Genomic DNA, 11,925 nt, shown 5'->3' with positions numbered 1-11,925 from the left:
ATAACGTTAACTACCATTTGGTTCGTCTCCCCTCTCATCCAGTTTTATTCCTGAGGCTTTAATGCAGGGGTCCCCAAACTTTTTCCTGCGAGGGCCACATAGCTGTTCCTTTCTGTGGTCGGGGGCCGGTCTTAGTTTTTGCAGTAAAAAAAAACAAAGAAATTCTTGTACGACACTTTTGGATAGATTTTTACCCAGAATGCAAATGGAAAAAACCGTGAGTGAAACGGTGACTGACGAGTATATATTCCATTGAGGGAAAGTAAGTTTCACATTTGCTCAAAAGCCCCCTGGTGGTTGAAGAAAAATCCACATATAAACCGGAAAATACAATATATGAAAAAAAACACTGAATGCTCTCTGGTACGAGGAGGCGGGCCAGATCCGGCATTGTTCAGGGGGCCGGACCAAATGACGTGGCGGGCCGGATCCGGCCCGCGGGCCGTAGTTTGGGGACCCCTGATGTAGATAAACAGTCAAAATAACAGTATGAATTTACTTCTAAAGCATCCCAGGGAAGACAGCTCAGTTACACACCAGAAAATGTCAAGTAATGAAGCCAGGAAATGTTTAAAAATTTCAAAAGGTATGAATACCAGCCAGTATTAAAAGACAAGTTAAGAAGGAACTAGAAATAATGTAAATCTGTTCAAAGACACCAATATGGCATTGTGCTAATGCTTTTAAAACCATCACTAAATTCTTAATGCCTTAGTTTCAGACTGGCAGAAGTTTTGGGGAAATGTGCATAAAAACAGATATTATGTAAAACGACACGTTATGATGACAATTAGCTTGATGCATGCAAAGATGATAAAGGGCTGGTTTTAAACCTAATGTGTAATCACTCTACAAAACTCTCAGTAAATTTGATCTCTATTATTTGGTGCAAGCTCATAATTAGCATGTGTTCACCCCCACAGTGGATGGAGTTAATAACAGATGTAGAAACAAGACGCGCGGCCCACCCACCATAACAGGCCCCTAGCTGAGACATGTCTGTGATTAAAATCTGTGATCCCGGTCTTTCTAGTGCAGGAAAACCTGATGTCCAGACGGGAGGAAGTCAGTAGTTTGCTCCTTCATTACCCTTAACTGAGGCTCATATGGTGAGTGGGTTAAGTGGAAATGAAGGAGGTTTTAAAAAAAAAAAAAACACTTTAAATCACTTTTACCCACTCTCTTATCTATATGTTTAGATTTACTTAGAGCAGAAATATTCCCCTCTTCCAGCCGCTGATTCGCTGAAACAGTCAGACTGGTGATACCGCAGCACTGGTTCCTTCGCCCCGTTTTCTTTCAAGCTGTTCATAATTAAGCTGTTACCCAGCTATTAACTGAAATTAGTGATAACTACTTCATCAGGTCACTACCCCAGACAGAGGGCAGCTAAACACACACACGCAGTCAGTCTGCCGTTTGTGTTTCAGAGGACTTTTAATATGCAGCTAAAGATAAAGTTTGCAGCTGAGCTCTGTAGAATCAACTCATCAGCACTGTGCAAGCTGCTCCCGATGCATCCGTTTGGTTAATTACCTTTATTCATTACAGATTTTGTTGAGCTTGTGCTTTTCCTTCCCCTCCACCCTACACACAAAAGTCAGAATCGTGTCCAAGTTAAAAGGCCAGTAATGCAATATAAGTGATTAACCTGGACGGCTCACTGTGCTCTCTGTTGATTAAATGTATTTGATAAGTAGGAAAGCTTAGCTTCACTGATGTGATGCAGACACCTCCAGGCCTTCCTGACCACAGCCTTCTTCCTGGGGGATTCCCACTTATTTTCAGCCCATCTGGGAATCATGGGCTGGCTTTGATTGGTTATTTTCCATAATGGGGCAATTATTGGTGATACTAATCAGGTACTAGAACCACAGGCATTTTATAGAAGTTCAGTTCTGATCTCCAATTCCATTTTGCGAAGACAGAAACTGGTCCGTGCTGCAAGAAGGTCCTTAAAACTATTTTATAATCATAGCCATTTAAAGAAGGTAAATATGGCTCATCCTCCAAGGTTTGAGCCAATGTCCATAACACCTCAGAAGCTGCACCAAGCTTTCAGGAGATCTATTGTTTCTCCAAACAGTTTGGGGAGCCAGACCACACCCCATTAAAAATCTGAACAGTGAGAACTGAAGGTCGTCTTTCAACTATGCCTACAATTATCTACAAGGAGCAGATCACTATACCAGTAAGGATATGTTAACAATTGATCCTGCAGCACTAAACAATAAATATCCCAAGCCTACTAGTGAATGCCATTTTCATATTATGCTAGTTTAAGGCAGAGAATACTACTGGATCCTCACTGAACGCATGGCTAGCAGGCAGAGAAAATTAGGAAATGGAAAACAGGTGGGAAGGAGAGCAGAATGGCAGGCAGAGAGAGGACCGAAAACATCAAAGCTCAGAGTCGAGAAAGGTAAGAAAAGTAAAGACACAGGAAAAACCATAAATGAAAGGGAAAAACTTGAAGCTGACAGGAACAATAAAAATACAAAATAAAAATTCAAACACCTACAGATCAGCTATATTTCTAACTGCACAGTGGGACATTTTGTCAGCCCAGAAAAATCTATATTTGTAAATGTTCATTTGTGGAGTTCAATGTGTTTCTCAGTGAAAACGTCTCTTTAAGCTTTAATTCCAGCTCTCCTTGCCTCTCCCTGTGATCAATTAGAGGCCAGGCTTGGTTTCCCATTTGCCAAAAGGTGCTATTTAGCCAGGGATTCATCTGTCATTTCTCGTGACCTTTTAATCATCGATTTTGTTTTTTTTTAAATCCTCTGACGTCATCTCTCCTCTCATCCCATCTTTTCTACCTCTCCCATTCTTGTTATCTTTTATTTCAAATTTGTTTTCTCTCCACACAAAATCCATCAGAGCAACACAAACATCCAATGCTCACTCACGCTCCCCGCTGTGCTCCCTCTCTCCCGCTCCGTCTCCCGTTTTTAAAATGTGTGTCTGCGGGCTATGAGCTGCGATGTCGGCAGGGGGAGAATGAGAATGGTAATTCGTGCCCGACTGTCACCTCTGCTTGGAGGTGAGTAAGCACACCTTTTCCCCCCCAATGAGACGGTTGGATTCATCTGTAATCCTGCAGCGATCTCGGCCTCAAACAGTCTACAAATGGCAGCACCAGTGAGATCAATTAGACATCTTTCCATTGTTGCTAGGAAGTAGAATACTTGTTTACATGTAAGGTCAGTGAGTAATATTACTAGAAAAAATAAAGTATCTCAGAGAATACAGTGACACGTCCCCCCTAGAAGAGATGTAGGTCCTGTGTGGGTGTGACAGTCCTTGGAAATCTCTTGAATAGTTAACACCCACAAGAGGTGTGGACGTGTTTTCCATAGAGGATACAGTGCAGCTCACTGGGACACTTTTCAAAATAGACCGTCACGCTTCTCATTACTATTACTGACTCCATGAGGAAACACACACACACACACACACACACACACACACACACACACGTATCCATAAAAAAATAAAATAAAATGGGGGGGAAAAAAATTCGCTGCAACTTCCCAAGTGGCAAATCCAAAACATAGAGGACATGAAGCATCGCCCAACTCTAACTTTAAATGTTAAACTTTTATTAGTAGTTTATTTTTGAAACGCTTCACTGATTAAGAAAAAAAAATCTCCTAGAGCTTGTTTTTCTTTCAATATGTTAAAATCTGACAACGATATATTAGCATTTTTTTTGTGGAGGAAATAAATTTAAAAATAATCACATTTTTAAATTTGAAATTATTTGAAATAATCATTTGAGAAACATTTTAATTTTACTCGGTTTCTCTACATACGACATAAAATATGTCTGATTTTCTGAAACATTTAAAGGTGACAAGAATAGCACAAATCTTTAAGAGGGCAACAGCACTCGACTTTTAACCTCTGACCCTTGCATGACCCACGCTAAAATAAGGCAGGACAGGAGGTAAAGCGTAACGTCTTCCCTTTGGCAGATTCATTTCATAACACAAACAAACCAAACCTCCAAACCTCCCAGTGATACATTTCAAAACGATATTTTTGTATGCCGAGCTGAATAAGTGGCTCCCGGCATTCCCTCGCCCCGGCGTTGCCCTGCTGGTAAATCCGTCCGGAACATTTCAGGAATCTGTCTCAGGACAAGATAATCCTGGGACAGCTGCCCTCTAATTTTGAGTGCAGGGCAGGAGGATCCGGGTGTTTCAGTCAGAGCTGAGAGATTGGCTGAAATTAAAAGTTGCCAGAAAAAAAAAAAAAAAACTAAAAATGCTTTTTGCAACTGCAGGACTTAACGGTTTCTGCGGCACCGTTTTATCGAGGGATGTGGAGGAGGTCAGGACCCGATCCCGAGGCGCAGAGTGAAAGGACAGTCAGTTAATGATTCACCCTGGCAGCATCATCCACTGTTGCCGTAGCAACAGCACCTGCATTCAGGTTAAAAAAAAAAGAAGAAAAAAAAAGCACGAGCCGGTGCCACCTTTGTGATCAGACGGTGGAAAAGTGAGCACACTTCTCTGTGTGTGGCTGTTTATGCTTCTACCATTAGCTTGCAAGATCAGCTCGCTAACAGCCTTCAGCCGCCGATGTGTCGATGCAAAGACGTGCTGCTGCTGCGTCAGCTGTCACTTACAGTATCGCACGTAGCCGAGTTGGATCATTAGAGCGCATCAACTTCAGAACACTGGTGTATGGAAATGCTTTGACCGTGTTGCTCCTCTGCTTTGGATTCAAGAAAATGGTATTAAAAATGGTTTTCTTTAGCTCTATCAAAGTGTTACGTTGGACACAGGCTAACTTTTCGCTCTTTTTCATACTGCATATTGGATTAGCATGTTAGTGCTGCAAGAAGAACCAGTTCTAAAATCCAACAGGAGTAGATGGAGGTCATGTCTTTCAGCAGGCGGCTCTTTGGGAACCACGCTGTCAGTTTTAGACTGCTTTTTTTATCCCTCTCAAACTACATCTTTGGAATATTTTATAGGTTTTTTGTCCCATTTTATAGCACCAATTGCACACGTTGAGAATTGCTTTTAGGTACATGCGAACCTGAGATCAAAAGTTTAAACTACCTAGAGAACGTCGTTATTCTAAAGGAAACGACATGAGAAGACGCAACAAAACCCAGAGTACAGGAAGAAAGACTTTAACTTTGGAGGCGGTGTCCTGTGGTCTTTAAAGAGCTAAACCTGAAGGGGTTAGCAAGATGGATCATCAAGTACATTTGGTCAAAAATGATGGAGATCGGCAGCATAAAAACAGCATTCCAGCTCTGAACAGGGGAGTGGCAGCATCATGTGGTGGGGGAGTTTTGGTGGAGGAAAGATTGGTGCGCCCCCCCGAAGAAGAAGGCAAGAAAACTATATGAAAATATATATATAAAAAAAAAAGACATCAGGTCACGTGTCTTATTATGGACTTTACGTGAACATATGGTTATATCTTTGTCCAGCTCTGGTGTCAACATTGATCATCTGCATAGGGAACGATCTTAAGTGACAAACATTTAATCTACACCATATTGACTCGTTTGTCAATAAAATACATTTTCCATTTAGTCTATTAAAACTGTAGTAGCAAACTAACTTGTCACTGACCAGATGCTGCTGCAGTGGGTTGTTGAACATGATAGAATTTTTTATTTTTTATTTTACGTCTGATGCTTTTTAAAGGAGCGGGACTCCCATGCAGTTCCAAATTGTCTAGTATGGTGGTTTTAATCCAAAATTTCTGTTATTAAATACAAATCTTATTAGACATTTTGAGGTTATTGTTTGTTAAATTTTTTAGTAGTCCAGGTATTAGTCCAATTTTACAGCTCCAACATTAGACATTATGAGATAAGCTATTTTTTGGGTTGGAAACATAACTCGGCATGCTGCATCAAACTTCTGTGCTGTGAAATGAACCGAAATAAATTACGGGCTGGTCCACCGATGGCAGAAACCTTCCACTTACAGGTGCATTCCTCACACTAAAGTGTTGAGTTCACTCTTTGATAATTTAAGTTTAAAAGTCAAGTTTTTATTTAAACCATAAACAAAAGATGCCCCCGATGCCGAGTTAGATTTTCGATAATAGCCACATTTGCTTCCTCTTTAACCTGCATCCAACAAGGTCAGCTTTAATACTCTCCCCCCTGCAGCAGCGTCGCTTCCTCCGCCTGCCCAGACTGACTCAGTCAGAGCAGGCGGCCCGGCAGCCGACAGACTACTACGTGATGGATGTCTGCTCTGAGAGCTGCAGCTGAGAGCGCTGAGTCATTCAGCAGATTCCTGCCGATCAGCAGGATGCTCCGGCGCTCCAATTATTTACCCGAGGTCAAATTCCCCAAAAAAAAAAAAAAAAGCCCACCTCCCAGTCTGTGTGGATCCGAGCTGCTGGTTTTTACAGTGCGTAAACGTCAGAAGGAGTTTAATCGGTTTCAATCAAGGGAAATGAGTCACACAAGCATAGTACGATCTCTCTCTCTCTCTCTCTCTCTCTGACCGAGTTTATGTTTTTGCAGACTCCATCATCTGCTGAGAGGAGAGCCGGGTAATAAATACAGCTTTGAACTTGAGAGCTCAGGGTCTGTTTCATTAATCAATGCTGCTGCTGCTGCTGGCTCTGCGTCAGTCTTTTCTCTCCTCTGCCTCTTTGGCTGGGGGTGAAGTGGTGGATGGGTGGAGGTGTGTGTGTGTGTGTGTGTGTGGGGGGGGGGGTAACAATACTTTTAGCTTCAGCTTTTTAGGATTCCTCCTTCAGGCTGTGGAACTAATATAGAAACCTTTGGGGAGTTTCAGCCTTATTTCTGCTTAATCTGAAAGAAAAATGAAGCTTTGGGTGTCAAAATTTACAGATGATAATAAAAGCAGGATCAAGTTTGATAAAAAGGGGAAAAAAAGGAAGTTGTGGATAATATATTTCTTCAGCAGGGTGTTATTTTTTGTAATGGGATCTTTTCTAAACATTGTCTAAATTTATGTCGGTCCTGCAGCAACAGGACGCGCTCAGCCTTTTTTTAGTCACCATGTTGCATACTTCAGACCTGCTGGCATTCCCTCAATCTGGCTCTGAGACGGTGGCGAGAGTCAATATTTTAAGCTCAAGTGATTATATTAGCATCTCCCATCTGGAAAAAAAAAAAAAAACAACACAATTTTTCCCCTTCTTTCATGACAAAAAATATCTCGGACACATTCATTTTTTCTTCCTTGTGTGAAGTCAGTTTCTTCCCCCCTCATGTGCATCTCCTTTGCAGAAACCTCCTCAAAGCTGCAGCCTGCATTATGAAATACCCCTCACGCTGACGGAAGCCGAGGAGTGGGAATCCTGGAGGTGGATAGTTATCCTGAAAATATATTGTGGGAAATAAGCTGCTGTCAAAGCGAAATCACAGCCACAAAGAGCCGGAGCAGATGGCCGGAGCCTTCAGGCTGAGATGTGCGTCATTACCCTCAGGTGGGCAACGGAGTGGAAACCGCAGATCTTCCCGTTACCGATGCCGTCTCTCGTGGTCGGTGTTTGACTTGGTAGAAAATGAGAGTTTTTGTGTATGTGTGTGTGTGTGTCCACTGCACAAGTAATTGAACATATGAACCGACATATGCAGGATTAGACTCGTATTCGGACTAGGTGGCTAATTGTTTTCACGTTTTGTCATGTCACAGCAATAAATCTGATTTGGAAGACATACTTGTGAAGTAGAAAGAAAAGGATGAAATTTCTATTATTTTCAAATAAAAATTTTAAAAATTTAAAGAATAGACGTATCTTTTTGTCTCATAGTGGGGAACTCCAAGTGTCACAGCAAGTTAAGCATGAATACTCACACAATAAAGTAAAACAATACAAAAATAAGAACAGCACTTTGTCCAGTAAGGTCAAAGTGCATACAGAACAACAACATACAAGAAGTAGAAAAGGCTGTGAAATACAGCAGGGACGTGATGGAAACATGCCTGCAGTGGTTCAGTCAGGACTTTGTAAAAATATGTTTTGTTGCCGTTACTTCTGCAGGTCCTCTTGGTTTTGTCTCCATTTTCTCACTTATGAGGATCCCGTTTTTAGCGCGGCACGGCCCAGCCTCATGCAGAAATGTCAAGCCGTGATGCAACATTTCCGTCTTTCAAAACGACAAATTTAATCTTTTTGTTTGCTTCCACTTCGAAAAAATATTTGTCAGACCTAAATATAAAGTAATCGTCACTCCCTTAAATTTCAATCTATAAATTATGTAAACTTGAAGGTCTCCTTTTTGAAAGCAAGCCAATTTTAAAAATTCATGTTTTTACATAAACACGGTAGGTTTACTGATGAATATGTAGGAGAGAGCGACTGATCGAGGCTGATGAATAAAAACGGTGCTCCATTTCATCTGTGGTGAAAACTTTAGACCGTACGAGCTGCAGGAGCACAGAGCAAATCTCATCCATTAGTCACGAGGTTCAGAGTGCAGGCATGGCTTTGTGTAGGACTGGGAGGGATTCTGCAGCGCTGTACTACGCCACATTCGTCCTCTCTCCTCCTCCTCTTCCTCGTCTCTGGATTCCTCCCGGCTCAGCTTTAATATGTTGAGTCACAAAGTGGGAAGGAGGGACGCCTCCCTCTCTCTCTCTGCTCCGGCCGCCGTGCTCACGCTTTCAGCTCGCCGGTCTCGCTTTTGAAGATGAAAGGTGCAGTCGATCAGATTATTGTCCAATGGAGTTGCATTGATCCCACTTAGTTTTATCAGGGTGGATGTATTTTAATCGGTGCTGCTGCAAGTTGAGGTTTTCCTCCCTGGAGAAGTTTCCCCCCTTTTTTCAGTTTTTTTTTTTTTTTTTTTTTACAAATGACTCAATTAAGAGTCCAGGTGTACAAAAAGAAATGAGAAAAGATTAGCTGTAGAACTTCAGTTCTCAATGTAATATAACACATTTTTGTTAAATACATCGTTCTTTAGAAAATGAGAACTGGATCTCAATGGGGTCATTTCCTGTTTAAATAAAGGAAAGAAGAAAACACAGAACTGTGGTTTTTGTTAAACTTAATAATGAAAAATTCAGAAGACAAGTCTGATTTCTCACATAAAATTACAAAATATAGCAACAAAAGAGAAAGTTGGGACACTCATCATATAGTTTTTTCCTCTTTTTGGGGGGATTCTCTGTTTTTGTTGTTTTATTCTGTTATAGATGAGTTTCTTTTTGTAGTTGTATGCTTTAGAAAAAATTTCTGTTTTCATCGCATCTTGCTCACTTTGTATGACTTTAAACAAATAAAATTGGGCTGCTGACAAAAGTGAATAAAAACAAAACATTTTTCCTTCTGTATCTTGATCATCTGAGGGCAGCTTCAGACTTCTGGATGTTTTACAGGATTATATTTATCCAAAATATCATGTGGGTCATATAACACACTGTAAACTGAGTCTGCTGAGGCTTGTTAGCAAATGGACCTGAGCTCATGTTGGGTTTGTTTGGATGAGCTCCAAGCTAAATACAACCAGTGGCTGAAAGTAGGAAGAAAATGGCAAAACATGCAGATTCCAGCCTGGATATTAAAACGGATCTCTAGATGTCCATGTTCACGTTTTATCCTCCAAATATGTAATGATCAATTATTATTCTCAGTCAACAGAAGGTAAAGCAGGCATTCATTGTGCTGTTTGGGTGTCGGTGCATGTCAGCGTAGATGGAACATCAGATTGACCCGCTGCAGGTTAGTCTGCAGTGATCACAACTGAAGATTAGAAACTAACTTTAGTCTCCAAAAAAAAACAAAAAGTCGTGAAATAGAAGAATGCAAACAGGACTACAAAAAGAAATGCATAATGCAAAATGGGAAGAAGACAGCAGGAAAACTGAGCTGAAGATCTGGGGCTTACATATTTACTTTAAGTGAATGACTGAAACGAGGGAGAAGGGCTAGAAAACAAATCATGACTGAGATGAGGAGTGAGAAGGAAGTAAGAAAAAGAATTAAAACGAAAACAGTCCAGTGGGAAATCAAGATAATCTCGTCAAACACAGACCTAAGAAAACAATTAAACAACAAGACTAGAAGAATTGATCTTTTTCTTTTCTCCTTATCAAAGTCATTACTTGTCCATTTAATAAAGCCGTAAATTAAATAATTAAATCTACTCCTGACACTGTGAGGCGACAAGACCCACCTGCAAAGAGAAGGAACCATTTTTATAGGTATTTTATATTAACTGCTGAAACTAGAGATGTTTAGATGTGGAGTGGAGAACCTGCTTATCCTTGCAGCGGCCATCGGGCGAGAGGCAGATTACACCCTGCAGCTTTTGCATCAAAAATACATCATGCAGATGAATCTGCAGTAAATTGACCGACAAAAGTTGTGCATGATAGAGCTTTGACCCGAGTTAAAAAAAATAAAAAAAAACGGAGCTGCTGCAGTAAAGCGAGCTGGGCTCACACAGCTGTGTAACGTGACATGGCAGAGCTGGTACAGCAGCTCCATGCTGGCGGCTGCAGGGCGCAGAGCTCTGGATGTGATCCGTCTGACATCAGATAAACACAACGTCAGGGCTCACGTGGATGAGAAAGAGAGAGAAAGAGAGAGAGAGGGAGAGAGATGAAGCTTATGTTGCTAGAAGGAGAGGAAATGTGCTGCATGCTCTCTCTTGCTCTCTCTCTCTCTCTCTCTCACAAGGTGCACTCTGTGTGTCTTTCAGCCAGCGGGAGCCAATTAGGTCCAGTGTAAGCGGGGCGCTGCTGGGCTTCTGTTTGTCTGAGGCCGTGTGGCATCACTAATGAATGTCATCGACACAGTGGGGCAGAAATCTGCTTTGTCATGCAGACAAAAATATCTAATAACATTTCAGACTGTTTTTCTTTCACCAGTAATTCATCCCTCCATTGTCTGTGTACTCGTTTGTTAATATTGGATCACAGGTGTGTCTATCAGGTGTCTGTCTCCTGCAGCCATTAGGTCTAGATTCAGGGTGTGCACTCTGGACAGGTGGCAGCAAGACACATACAGGACAAACAACCATGCACACACATAGAGAGAGACCAGCTCAATTAGTCATGTCTTAGGACAGTGGGATGATGCCAGTGTATTTAATTCCTCTTTTAGAGCAAAGATGTATTTTTGAATTGGCAAATCTGGGCGAGATATTTTCTTAAAAATTATTTTCCCACTCATGAGTGAGAAAGGCATGTTCTCTTGTCTTTCCGTGTATGTAGAGTTGCAAAAATAGGCCTGAGTCGTTACTGAAGGAAACAGAAAGTCATGTGCGACTGAAACAATATAGAAACCATTCTGATTGGTCTAAAACAAACTAATCTGCTATGATTGGATGTTGTGAACATCTATTATGAATCTATGAGAAATTAATTATTCCAAACATTAATCAAAAATTAAACACTAAAATATTAACAAAACGAGAAACAGGTCCCACAGAGTGCGTGTGTTCTTGTGTAAGCTGCTGCAAGGGATGCTAAAATACTGGCTGTCTGCTTGTTTGTATTTTCCCCCTAGCTTGTCGGCTCTTAATTGAACAATTATTTCTTTTTCTCCATTTGTGAAAGAAGGTACAGGAACAGTGAACAGATGTTCATAATTAGCAGAAAGAAGCACGGATTCTGTTTTTCCCCTCTACCCCCCATTCCAAGTAGAGTGGCTAAGTAGCATCCTATTCAGAGATCTCACTCAATTAGCGGCTGAGTGAAAAACGTGTGAAGATGTGGCTGGTTGGAGGAGAGGCAACAAGGCTCTGACTGCAAATGTCAGCTTTCAAAAAAAAAAAAAGAAAGAGAAAAAGATGCTTACAACCAACGTATACGTTTTCACAGAAATTTGGTTGTAAGCATCTGTAGCCCGGGAAATACTTAACCTCACAGGACACAATAACTGGGGTTCTTAGTGTGCAGTATATTTAATCAGTGGGAACAGACTGAACAAAGCTGTCTTGTTCCTTACTGTTGT

General features: G+C 41.2%; 1 long non-coding RNA gene across 1 annotated transcript; it reads left to right on the top strand.

The window, feature by feature from the left end:
* The first annotated feature begins 4,114 nt into the window (after positions 1-4,114).
* LOC106949462 (uncharacterized) lies at positions 4,115-8,153 on the top strand. The gene is made up of 2 exons (XR_001425385.1): positions 4,115-4,440; positions 7,247-8,153. It is a non-coding gene; the product is annotated as an uncharacterized LOC106949462 (long non-coding RNA).
* The last annotated feature ends 3,772 nt before the right edge of the window (positions 8,154-11,925 follow it).

The sequence above is a fragment of the Poecilia latipinna genome, unplaced genomic scaffold (assembly GCF_001443285.1).
Source record: "Poecilia latipinna isolate Pla-1442-1.1 unplaced genomic scaffold, P_latipinna-1.0 Scaffold346, whole genome shotgun sequence".
Taxonomy (NCBI): Eukaryota; Metazoa; Chordata; class Actinopteri; order Cyprinodontiformes; family Poeciliidae; genus Poecilia; species Poecilia latipinna.
Note: the sequence above shows the minus strand (reverse complement) of the source record. Positions and strands in the feature narration are given on the sequence as shown.